The sequence below is a fragment of the Pogona vitticeps genome, chromosome 5 (assembly GCF_051106095.1).
Source record: "Pogona vitticeps strain Pit_001003342236 chromosome 5, PviZW2.1, whole genome shotgun sequence".
In the NCBI taxonomy this organism is placed as follows: Eukaryota; Metazoa; Chordata; class Lepidosauria; order Squamata; family Agamidae; genus Pogona; species Pogona vitticeps.
Window position 1 is genome coordinate 123,264,566 of NC_135787.1, and position 12,348 is coordinate 123,276,913.

Consider the following 12,348-nt stretch of genomic DNA (forward strand, 5'->3'; position numbering starts at 1 on the left):
TGGATCACAGCTACCATAATTCTCCATTCTGGGCCGCCTGCCTCCCTTGCAGGCACCTAAGAAACACAGCGATGTGATGCACCTGGGAGACAGGCCGAAATCGGAAGGCTCTGAGGCTTAGATAGGCCAAGCGTCTTGATTCAGGAAGTTACAGCAGGTGATCCGTCAACCTTCCCAGCACATTCTCTCAATAATGCTGGATGATGCAGTGTACTAATACCAGTAGAATGGAGTTTTAAATTTCCATTCAAAATTAATTTTAATTTCATATTTTCCCACCTAGCCAGTTGAAAACAGGGTAGGTCAAACAGGAAGGCAAGGGATGAATTTGTTAGTACAGAGAATGTGGAATTGATGTGCTACTCTGACAATGGAGAAGATGCACAGCCCTGAGTACTTTTTTAGAATATCCAATGTATTTTTAAAAAGTAAATGTCATGTTTAATGGCAACAGAGCAATATATGTTTCAATGACACAAACACGTCCATACCTTTCCTTTCTTTTTATTTCCTTTATTTCCTTTTTTCCTTTCTTTTGGCAAGAAGTACCTCTCACACACATTCATTTATACTGATGTGGATACCTGTCTCTTAAGGAAATCCATGTGTGTGAAGAATCCATTTAGTCTTTAGATGTATATAGCTGCGCATCTACCAAACCTTGCAGCTGAACAGTGCACTCTTCCATTCCTCACAGCTTTCCAGAAAATGGTGTGCCATGTACCGAAGGAGCGGAGGAAAACCGATGGTGAACCTCTTTGATCCACAGCTGTGGTCCACCGTACAGCCTGCTCTAGATGTGAGAGTGGCAGAGCAACAGAGAACAGAATGGAAAAGTAACAGAGAAATAAGTAGATAAATAATACTGAAAATGACATTGTAATCATAACTCTTTGCCCACAGTAACCACATCTGTCTGCATTGCACCTGGTGGCCAGTAGTGGAGCTATTCTTTAAGTTTCCTTATACTGACTTACCTCCATCCTAGCCCAGTCGTCTGACAAAAGCAATCTTCCAGGTTTCTAAGCAGGATTTTCCCCCCGGTTCTATCTAGGGATTTCTGTTACTCCCTGGCAATCTCCTATCAAAGTCTTAGATGGGTCTAAACCTATTTTGCTTCCAAAAACAGATGAGAGCAGATCTATTGGCTTGGTGTGGTGTACTGTCCCTCAGGGAAGTGGATTATCCCTCTGTGGCTAGTTTTCATAGCCTTTTACTAACAAAACTATTTTGTCCACTCCAGTGTGGCTTCCAATTGTACGGAAACAAAGGCGCCTGCTCTCCCCTGTTGCAGTACAGTGGGTCCATTTGGGGTTGCAAACAAGGTTTTTGAGGAAGCACAGCAAGCCCCATTCATATTTTCTGACTGATTCGCTTGGCTGTGCTGAGACGGCTGAGACGGGTGCTTTCCTTCAACCTCTGAAGGATGCAGGCAGTCAGAACCTGGAAATGGTGACTTACTGTACAAGTACTGAGTTTTAAGACAGCAGTTCTTTTCAGCAGTAAGAGCAGTCAGACCATAGTCCCTTTTTTTTCACCAGAGAAGAAACAAGGTATCTTCCTCTCTTCCTTTTAAAAATTTCTATTAAAAAAATCTCAACTATTTTTTCCCCTTTTATTTTACATTCAAGTATTCTTCCCATTCTTGCCCATCGGCGCTCTTGACCTATAACCTTAGAATGTTAATGATTGTGCCCCATCCAGTCAGTTTTAAATTATAGTGATTGACTCAGGGTATAAAATATTCAGAAGTGATTTGCCAGTCCCTCATTTTGCTGGTGCTCCAGGATCGTTCAGCTTGTCCAAGGCCACAAAGATGGCTGGAAAGCCACACAATCTATAGGAGATTTCAGTTAGCCTGTTTCCCAGGAAGCACAAAGGGGATTCAAATTACTAGCCAGATGATCCAACTCACTAAGCTATATGCATTTTCCTACAGTGTTACAGAACTATTACACTACAGTGTTGCTTCTTATTATAAGATAAGATGCTTTGATATTATTCTATCTGTAATATTTGACCTGTAACTCCAGGTTTTTACTCCTATTGAACTTTGCCTTATGCAAAGTACATATGATAGACAGGGAGTATATCCAGACCCTCTGTTACCATTGGGGTTTACAGAAATTTCATCCCAAATCTACAGGGAGTCCCCAGCCCCTTAGTTCTACTGTCCTGCTGGGATTTGTGGAAGTCTCACAGTAGGATATTTTCTTCCCCAGGCCTTGTGTCACTGCTGTGAAGGAGTCAGGGGAAAAAAAGTCTCATAACTAGCAATGTTGACACTCCATTCCTTACTTCCCAGTTGGGAAGGAAGGAGATGGGTATCCATCAAGGTTGTAACGCAATCTCAGATATGAAAATCAAAGGTAGTCAAAAATTGTGGTTAAATCAAGTTCCAGAAAGGCATAGCAAGCCAATGGGATTTCAGCCAGCAGCAGGAGACTGTCCACTCTAATGTTCTGGAGCATATTCTATTTAACACTAATCTTGTACTCTCTCTAAGGCCTGCCTATCTTCGTTAGTAAAATGCCTGAGAAAATGTATGTAATAATAACTGGTGGTAATCAATAAAAACTGTTAGTGCTGATTTAAAGAGTAATCAAAGCATAATTAGTGAGTTAATAAAAGGCTAAATAATTAAAGGTATCAAAATACAATTTGGCTTTAATTTTATTTGGTAAACCTTATCCTTTACCTGCATGTAGACCTGGCAAGTCTCTTCAGACAAATAGCACAGTTTAAACAAAACCTTATGGTAAGGTTGTTATAAAAATGAGAAATTTTTTTTGGAAGTAGGGCAATCAGAACAGACTACTTTAGACTCAATTATAACATTTATGATGCTTTTGTTATTATATTTGTGGACTCTGTGCTGTAATTATCTTTGTAGAAGCAGCAGGGATGGTGGTGGAGTCCCAATCAAAGAAAATCTGTCATTCTATCAAGATGGAAAAGAACATTACACACATACTTTTCCATGACTGAAAATAAACTAATTCACTGCTGTGCAATTCTCCATATACAGAGATCTTGACAGAAAACAATGGAATCTTGCACGCATTGGCAGAGTTGAAAGACAGCTCAATTTCCATTTGTACTGGCTATTTTGCAAATGGAATGAGGAGGGTTCATGTTATCTGCTCAGTTCAATTTATGCATTCCCCAACTACTTCATCAGGGAGGCTGCAGTGAAGTGAGAGAAGAATGTGACATCACATCAAGGCACCACCTGCCTGGGCACCATGCTATACATGATGGAGTCCTTAGATCTCACAAAATTTCTGGGTGTGAGATATCAGACCCAAAAAACACCTTAAGTCTCATGAGATTTCCCCCATGCTCAGCTGTCCCTATATATAAGAGCCACCCATTTTCTTCTCACTCTCTTGTTATCTACCCACTCTTTCTACTTTTCATCTTAATGCGAGGTTTTAACCATATTTGAAAATAAACATAAGTCCATTTCTTTGTATAATATGACCATGCATAATAATTCTGTATTTACCATCTTTTTGCATGTATATTATTTGTAGATCGGGTTCATTATCCATGTTACTAATTAATTAATTATTCATGTCTGTAAAATGTCAAGTTGTTGTATTTTTTTAATGACGTTATTATATATATTTTAAAACCTACCTGTGTGAGATCCATGTAACCATGTAAATACAAGCTTGGTAGTTTCAGTTTAACAACATCAAAACCCTTCACAGACTAGAATTCATAGTCTGGAAAATGTCAGTGGTGATCCCTTCACTTGCCTGTACAATTATACATGAAATATTTTAACCAGATTACATTTTAATAACTGTATGTGAGTTGGATTTGAAAGGCAAATATGATTCTTTTTTTTTCAGGACTGAGGAAAATAGATTCATATCAGCTGTGCTTAATGAAATTCATTATGCAAACATTTTTTTCCTTGGGAAAGGAGAGCAATGCATATTAATCTTTTAATAAATCATATTATTAGCTGCACTAAACAGTTCTTTAATAACACAGACCATGGAGCACTAGAATGGGTGAATCTTGGGGATTGTGAGAGGCTACCAGGAATAGTTTTTGAAGAGAAACAATCTCCAGGAACTCGAACAGGCATTAATTGTTGGCATTAAATTGTGAGGAAATGGAAAGAGGATTGGATCTTCTGAACAAAATTAATATTGAACCTCTATTGAGACATTATATTTGCTAGTTAGTTGAACTAGGGCCTTTCTCAGTGGCTGAACCCAAGGTTGTACAACTTCCTTCCAAGGTGAGGCTAGTTCCCAACGGTCGTTCCACCAGCAGACAAAGAACTTTCAGGTAGGATTTGACACACGGACTATTTATTGATGCTGTATTTTTATTGATGTGGTGTTACATAGCTTTTTAATTCAATTGTGTATTAGCATTATGCTTTATTTATTTCTGTTTAACAACATAGTTTGTTTTTAACCTCTACCTGGTTTTGATCTCCTTGTGTATCAAGTTGGGTGATTCGCAAGAAGAAAGGTGGGATAAGTATGTCAGATTCTATATGTGACATAAAGACAATAAAGCTACTCTACTGTTCAAGCAAATGAAACTGTTGTTTCTGGTGACCCTGGACCATCCTTTCCTTTCTCCTCCTTTCTCAAATCTAGTAACTAGAGATGCTCATTTATGTGTAGAAGATTCTAATCGAGCATAAAACTGTTATTCTTTGCACATGTTTAGAATTATTGCTCTTTCAAGTGGTGAAAGTCCTTAAGGCTATTCTAAAAATGAGGGCACCCAAACAAAAAATTATAATGTTGTTGTCTGTTTTTTGGGCTCTTTGGCCATGTTCTGAAGGTTGTTCTTCCTAACATTTCACCAGTCTCTGTGGTCGGCATCTTCAGAGGACAGGAGTAGCACTCTGTGCTCTGCAATTCCTGTCCTCTGAAGATGCCGGCCACAGAGACTGGTGAAACGTTAGGAAGAGCAACCTTCAGAACACGGCTAAATACCAAAAAAAATATATAACTTTTAAACTGGACCTCAGATCAGAACCAAATTTGGCACAGATGTAGCAAATAATATGTCCTTGCTCTGTGCCAAATATGTGGATGTTTGGGCCAAGGGAGGTTGACTTATGATATTTTAAATAGTAAAACTGTTCCACCCATGCAGACACCAGTGACCTTTTCTGTCTGAAGATTTAAAACAGATGAAATGCATTGAAAAAAAAAAAGAAAGAAAGTTGCTTATCCTGAAAGAGAATGGTTAGCTCCAGCCACTTATTTTAATTTGGAGGAATCCAGGCTTTGGGAAGAGTATTACTGACATTGAAAAAAAATCTTTTTTTCAAGGGGAAAAACCTTTGACTTTCTGGCTTTCTTATAAACTGGTTATCAGCACAAATAAACATAAAAATTGAGAGCCAGAACCAAGAGGTTAAGGAGTGGGTATGGACTCACATTTTTGTCTCGCCATTCCATTAAGTCTAAAAAAGCTCTTCAAAATATTTGGCAAAGAGAGTCTAGAGACACATCCAAGCTGTTCTTGCTTCTGTCTTCTCACAAGAACTACAGTATGTATTACGTGCTCATCTTCTGGAATCCTTTAGTACTGGGTAATTCTACATGAAATACATTTCAGTTGTTATTTGTGTATAGTGTATGTGTATTTAAACTCTCATTTTAAAAGCCAGGAAACTCAATTCTTTAAAAAGAAAAAATCCAAACCACCCAAAACCCTGGTTTATAAATGTGGGATATTGTTCTTCTTTCTCCTGATTCAAAATGCCAGGAAATGTTGCCAGTAGGAAAAAGGATGCCAGGGTTTACATGGGAAAGGGCAGCTTGAATGCTGCCAACACCAATGGCAGTAGTCAAGATGGTCTACAGGATACCCTCTTCTGCTCACTAACATTCACTAAATGACACAATGCAAGGGAAAATCCCAGAAACTGACTCCTTTTCTTCATCAGTTAATAATTTCTCACCCAAGCACAAAGCAATTGTCAGTGCTATTTTTCAACAAGTGTAAATGTTACACATTCATAGATCAGAGGTTTATGAAAAGCTGAATAACTAATTATATCCTTATATGACATTACTGACTAAAGACAAACACACATCACAAAACTGGGCTCTGTTGCTGTGAATAATACAGCTCATGCACAAGTAATTATTTATTTGTACATTCTCAAGTATATAAACTGGATTTCAATAATGAAAAATGTACTGTATCTAAAACATATGGTAAGAGGTTGTTAGCTGAGCACACCATTATTACAGAAGAGTAACGTGCACTTCCAATTTTGGGGGTATAAAGCAAAGGTGGGATCTATATCATTGCCTGATATTAAATTAAATTACAAAATAAAATTAAATCAAATCAAATTAAAAACATTTCCTAAATTAAAAAACATTTTAAATTAAATTAAAAAAAAACATTTCCTACACTTGGCTTGCGGTAACAGGAACAGACCTCCCATTATCAATAAATAACAACATTTCCAAACAAATTTATTTGGCTAAAACTCTATGAAAACCTTCATTGTAGTAAGCTCTTCAGAACTCAGGTAGAGTTTCTTCCTGTGTAAGCACACATAAGAATCAGCTTGAAGCAATAATTCACCTGCTAATTAATAAATGCAATGGAAAAACATCCTTAGAGGATTGGTCTGATCTGGGATTAACTTCTCAGAAACGTTCTGTTTTCTTTGAGAGTTTCCGTATAAACTAATTAATATAATTAGCACTGTTACATTCTAGTGACAACTTTCCGTTATTACGTCAGGTCAAGATATGCAAACGATGCAAAGTAACTTGTGTTAATAATATTGTTTCAGGCAGCACTTGTAATTAAACTTAAATTGGTGTCTGAAAGTGTTTAATGTGATTAAAATAATATTTGACCTAGAATTTCAGTTTATGTAGACTTCCAGATGAAACCTTATTTCCCTGAGATTTAATTATAGTGGGCATGCATATTCATACCTTTCTGCCCAAGTATATTCATGCATAACAGTCCATTGAGGCATGTGATACTATCTTCATGATCAGGGCAACTTTTCTTACCACAAGTAGCAGAAACCATGAAAACAAATTCAAAGGTAGATCACTGTTTACAACAACAACACAATAATTAGGAGAGCTCTGTTTACATACAATTGTGCTTCTTTGCAAATACAAATAATAGATATTATCTCAGCTACTGTACATTCCAGCAACATAGATTTCAGTGACAGAAAGTATTAGTACTGTGTGGGCAACTCCCTTGTCCATCCATGGCTATGTTACACATGCATAACCTCATACCATATGTAGACATGGCAGATATTGGCCATATGGGATGGCTGGATTCTGACTCTACTGTTTCTCTGCCACTCTCTGTGGATAGGGCAAGTATGATCACTAACCCGCCTGCAAGTGCAGTTGGCTCCACTTGGGTACTGTGGCATTAGCACATTGTGCTACTGACAATATGCATGTCATCCACTCGTGTCACATGGTCTTACCATTTCAAATACTGCAGCATGTGGATCCTATCGCACAATCACAGTGGTTCATTAGGAACAGCTATTCAGACACCAAGGAGCCAAACTTGAGACAGCAGTTCCAGCTCAATGGGCATACTACTTATACTCAATAAATAAACTCTGGCTATGGGCTACTTTACACTAAGCCACATTTGATACTTCATACAATTTTCAGTCCACAATATGTCCTCCCTTTTCAATATCCAATGTGATGTCATTTGTTGTAATAAAAACCCAACCAAACACGGCTTTCTATTGAAATAACATTACGAAGCAGCAGAATAGCTGCAAATGCTATAAACACCAGCTCCATGCAGGCACTCACCTATGTGTTGCTATTGTTATGTTCTATCAAATGTTTATGGCTTTCAGATCACTTGAGGTAGGTATGATGTGGTTTACCCTTACCATTCTTCCAGTGGGTTTCTCTGGACAAACAAGGATTTGAATTCATGTCTCCTACTCTACCCACTGTATCAGCTGTGTAGGTGTCAACATGCAGTACATGGAGGTCCTGCCCCCACATGTCCTTACAAACTTAGCAGTGATAGAGACCTTGAATGCAAAAGTCTGAAGAGAACTCTGTAAGTGCATTTGGCTGCAAATGCTTTCAGAATTCCTGAGACCAAGGAGAAAAGGAGATTGGGAATCCTGCTTGCACACCACACAGCACCTTCACTGAAGCCTATTGAAGTTGAGCACACCTGTTGCAGCAGCCTCTCTCATGCAGGTGACTACTCTCCATCCTTAGGTGGGCAGAGCTCATAGAATCAGAATCGTCATAGGGTTGGAAGAGACCCTGGAGGTCTTCTAGTCCAAGCCCTGCCCAAGGCAGGAGACCTCATACCATCCCGGACCTCATACCATCCAGGACAGATGGCTGTCCAATCTTTTCTTGAAAACCTCTAGTGATGGGGCACCCACAACATCTGGAGGCAAGCAGTTCCATTGCTTAATGGTTCTCACCATCAGGAAATTCCTCCTTATGTCCACATTGGATCTCCCTCTGAGGGGTTTCCACACATTGGTTCTTGTCCTACCCTCAGGCACAGTGGAGAATAAATCAATGACCTCTTCCCTCTGGCAACCATTCAGACATTGGAAGAGCCCTTTCTGTTCCCTTTCATATTGAACAGGAAGTAACAAACCTGGGATGCCCCTGACTTCCCAGGGCTTTGATTCTGCCTGGGGCTGCCTAGAGGAGGCTTGATGACATTGCTGAGCCTCTCAGAATGTTAGTGGGTGTTCATAGTTCCTGAATGTTTCCGCCTCACTGCAGCTTGTGTTTATACAAGCAATAAAGATGTAGCTTTAAAAAACAGCAGCATGTTGTTCAGCATCATTCTTCCAGTAGGAGGGAGATGCCTTTTCCAGATCTGTTTTTATTCTTCGCCAGCTTTCCCCTTCATATTCTCTATTTATGTTTTCTTTTTGTCATTTTAACATCACCACACCAATTTTAACGGCTTGGTTATGGAAGATTGTAGTGAGTCCATACAGCTTTAATAGACCTATTCCGCTTACAAATGTGTGTCTGTAATTACACAGAGACCAGATACGAGCTCCGATCCATTCTCCTCTTTGCATTTTTATTGTTCTCTGATCAATTGTTTTTGTGTACGCAGAGGCTAAACCAAAAGACAGAAAGATGTTATAAAAACACAGAAGACCAAAAGATGTAATGATGAGCTCCAAGGTCTCTAAATTTCTGATTCATGTTGTCATTGGCTGTGTATGTAATTCTCTTCCTGCATCTATTTTTTGCATGAGAAATTCCGTTCTCTTAGTGCACACATATTTTTCCTAGTTATTTTTTCAAGGGAAGAAAGAAGCTTGAATGTCTCTTGCTGGAAGCTTTTGTTTAAAAGGAAGAAAGGAGGAGATTTCACTAAATTATGGTATAATTGCAAACTAATTTCAAAAGCACCAATACTGTTCCTCACAATGAAAAGTCAGCACACAGCTACATGACATTTCTAGTCTAATCTTGTCCTTGGTTACTTGGAAATAAGTCTCACTAACTATGCTCAATGAGACTCATTGCCCTCCCAGTCCAGAATAATGAAGCGAGATGCAGGTGATGGTATAAATAGGGCCACATTTTATTAAATCAACATGCCATAATTTATGGCTTAGAAACCAAGGGCGTGCGGTAGTGCAGTATCAGGTTTGGTGCCGAAGGTCTCACAGGACCCCCTCACCAACCTATATGGGTGAGTCCCATGCCCTGTTGTCATGCTGTCCCTAAGATAGCATGACCCCAGCCGATGAAATGTCAAGCCCTCCGCCCCCCCGGGCATGCAAGCCCCCAGCCTTTGGTGGCTCTCAGCCCAGGGAAGGCCCCAGCAGGTCTTTCCTTCCATCAGTGTAACCTTACTATCTGCAGCACCAAAAGTTCAGACCCGCTATGCACTGCTCGAACTTCATGGGCACCCACCGATTCAGTTTCCTTCCTCGCTACCCGCCATGGAATGGGCAAGTTTGCTACACTCCATTCCCCCTATCCAGTTGAAAATTTCAGCACACAGACCTCTACAAAGGTCCCTCAAGAAAATCTCTAAACCAGCTTCAGATAAATGAACTCCATCACCTCCAGTCAGTCCAATCAGATCTCCAGGGTGTCCTATTACTGATCCTAAGCCCTTAACCATTGCTCTGCAAACTTCCTTATTAACTTTTCTATGTGCTCTATTTATGCAGCTAGTATTGCAGTTGGCTTTCCAATTATGCCGAGGAATAATCGCAGACCAAACTATTCTTGAAAATTGGAACTTTACCTTCCAACACCTCAAATCAGCCAGAATGTCCAGCACAAGGGACTTGCCACTTCTCCTGGCCAAGTCATTACCCCCCAGAGGAACCAACAACACATCTGGGGTACACCAGCTGCTGCTACATCTGCCATGCCAGAAAAATTGGCCCAAAGAATGCCCCTCTGGCCAAGCCATTGTAAGCTTGCTGCTGGTTACAGTCCCAAATCTCAGCCCCATGCCATCCTGGCAGCATAATCTGCTGCCCAGTGAAGCTGTGACCCAGCAACAGGATCCTTAAATGCCGTTTGGGGTGCTCTGCATCTAAAAGAAAGAGACAAAGAGCTTGGCAGCAGCCTACAGCTGTGGCAAGTACCGCACGTAAAGTTTGTATCTATGGGAGGACTATCTCTGCACCTTCCAGATCTCCTCCAGGCCATGCCCTCACAAGCCTCATGACCCATTCAGATCTGAATGACATGTTATTAATGACATGCACCACTGCCATATTATCGTACCAGAATCTGACTACTGAATTGATCTATTCCTCAGCCCATAACCAAGTAGCACCGAGAATGGGAAAAAAACTCCAGGAATGTCAAGTCTTGGGTCAAGCCTGAACTTTGCCATTCCTCAGGCCAAGTCCCTGCATGCCAGTGACCCTGGAAATAGATGCCAAAACCTAATGACCCTGCAGAATCTGTTTGAACTTGGAATTCTTTTTGGAGGCGTAATTCCACTCTCCAGAATGAAACACATTAAAATTGTCCAAAAATTGTTGCCACATTTTCAGATCTTGTCTCATGCCTGCTGTAATCCTAGTTCTATGGAACAGTTTGCGGAGACCCCTCATGGTTGCACAGAATCTGAACAAATAGGGCCTACCTGGGGCAACTATCCTACAAGCAAATTCAGATGGCCCACTGTCTCCTGTAACTCTCTTAGGGTGGCATTCTTCTGCCACAAAAGACACCCTGATCTGGCCCGTAAGTCAACCAGCTGTTTGTCAGGAAGCTTGGCAGAAATACAACTCTATACCCAAGAATGTGATGTTAGTCGTTGGCCCTTCCATTTTCTCCTCAGCCAAAGGGAGCCCAATCTCCTGAGTCAATTTCTCAAAAGTCTCCATCAAGTGCCTACAATTCCCAGAATCCTTTGCACCACAAAAAAGAAAATCACTAAATAATGTGCTATGCAGCCCTGCCTTACATCTGAGTCCCCACTCCAAAAAGGAGCTAAAGTGCTCATATGCTGCAGAGGGTACTGAGCAACCCATGGGTAATGCTCTATCCATGTAAAAGGCACCCTCAAAGGAAAAACCTAACAACTCAAAATCTTCCAGGTGAACTGGCAGCAGACGAAAAGCCAATTTTACATCAGCCTTGGCTATCTCTGCCCCTATGCCACATGCCCTCATCATGCACACTGTCTCATCAAACAACGTATAACTCACAGTGCAGAGCTCCTGTGGTATGCTGTCATTGACAGAGTCACCTTTTGGGTAAGAGAGGTGATGTATGAGCCTGAATTCATCTGGGGCCTTTTTAGGTACAATCCCCAAAGAAGACACCCGGAGATGCAGGACCAGTGGCTGAACGAACAGACCTAAAACTCTGTCCTCTCGGACCTCCTTCTCAATGTTTTGTCTATTTCCTCCATCCCTTGAACAGACTTCAAATTATTGGCAAACGTTGCCTTGAGTCTCCTCAAAACTGGGATATGAAAACCTAACTGAAACCCATCAAGTAAATATGCTGCCACTTCATTTAAAGGGTAGTTAGCTAACAAAACTGTAAGCACCTCCAATTTAATAGGGCTGGGGCTCTTTTGTCACAACAGCCACTCCATCAGGCTTCCTGTTACTGCCTTGTTCCTTGCTGACCACTTTTGGTGACTTCCCTTTAAAACATTTCAAACTGGAGTGGGTTCCACCACAGGTGGCACACTAATGCCTGTATTGGCATGGTTTCCTTGAACAGGAACCCTGTAAATTGAAGTCCGAGCAGAGCAGGCGGGGTTGAACCACCTGCCCTGCTCCAGCATGGGAACTGTTAACCTGCCCTGTCTTCCTGATAAGGTGGCCACTGGCAAAATTCTCACCCTGCA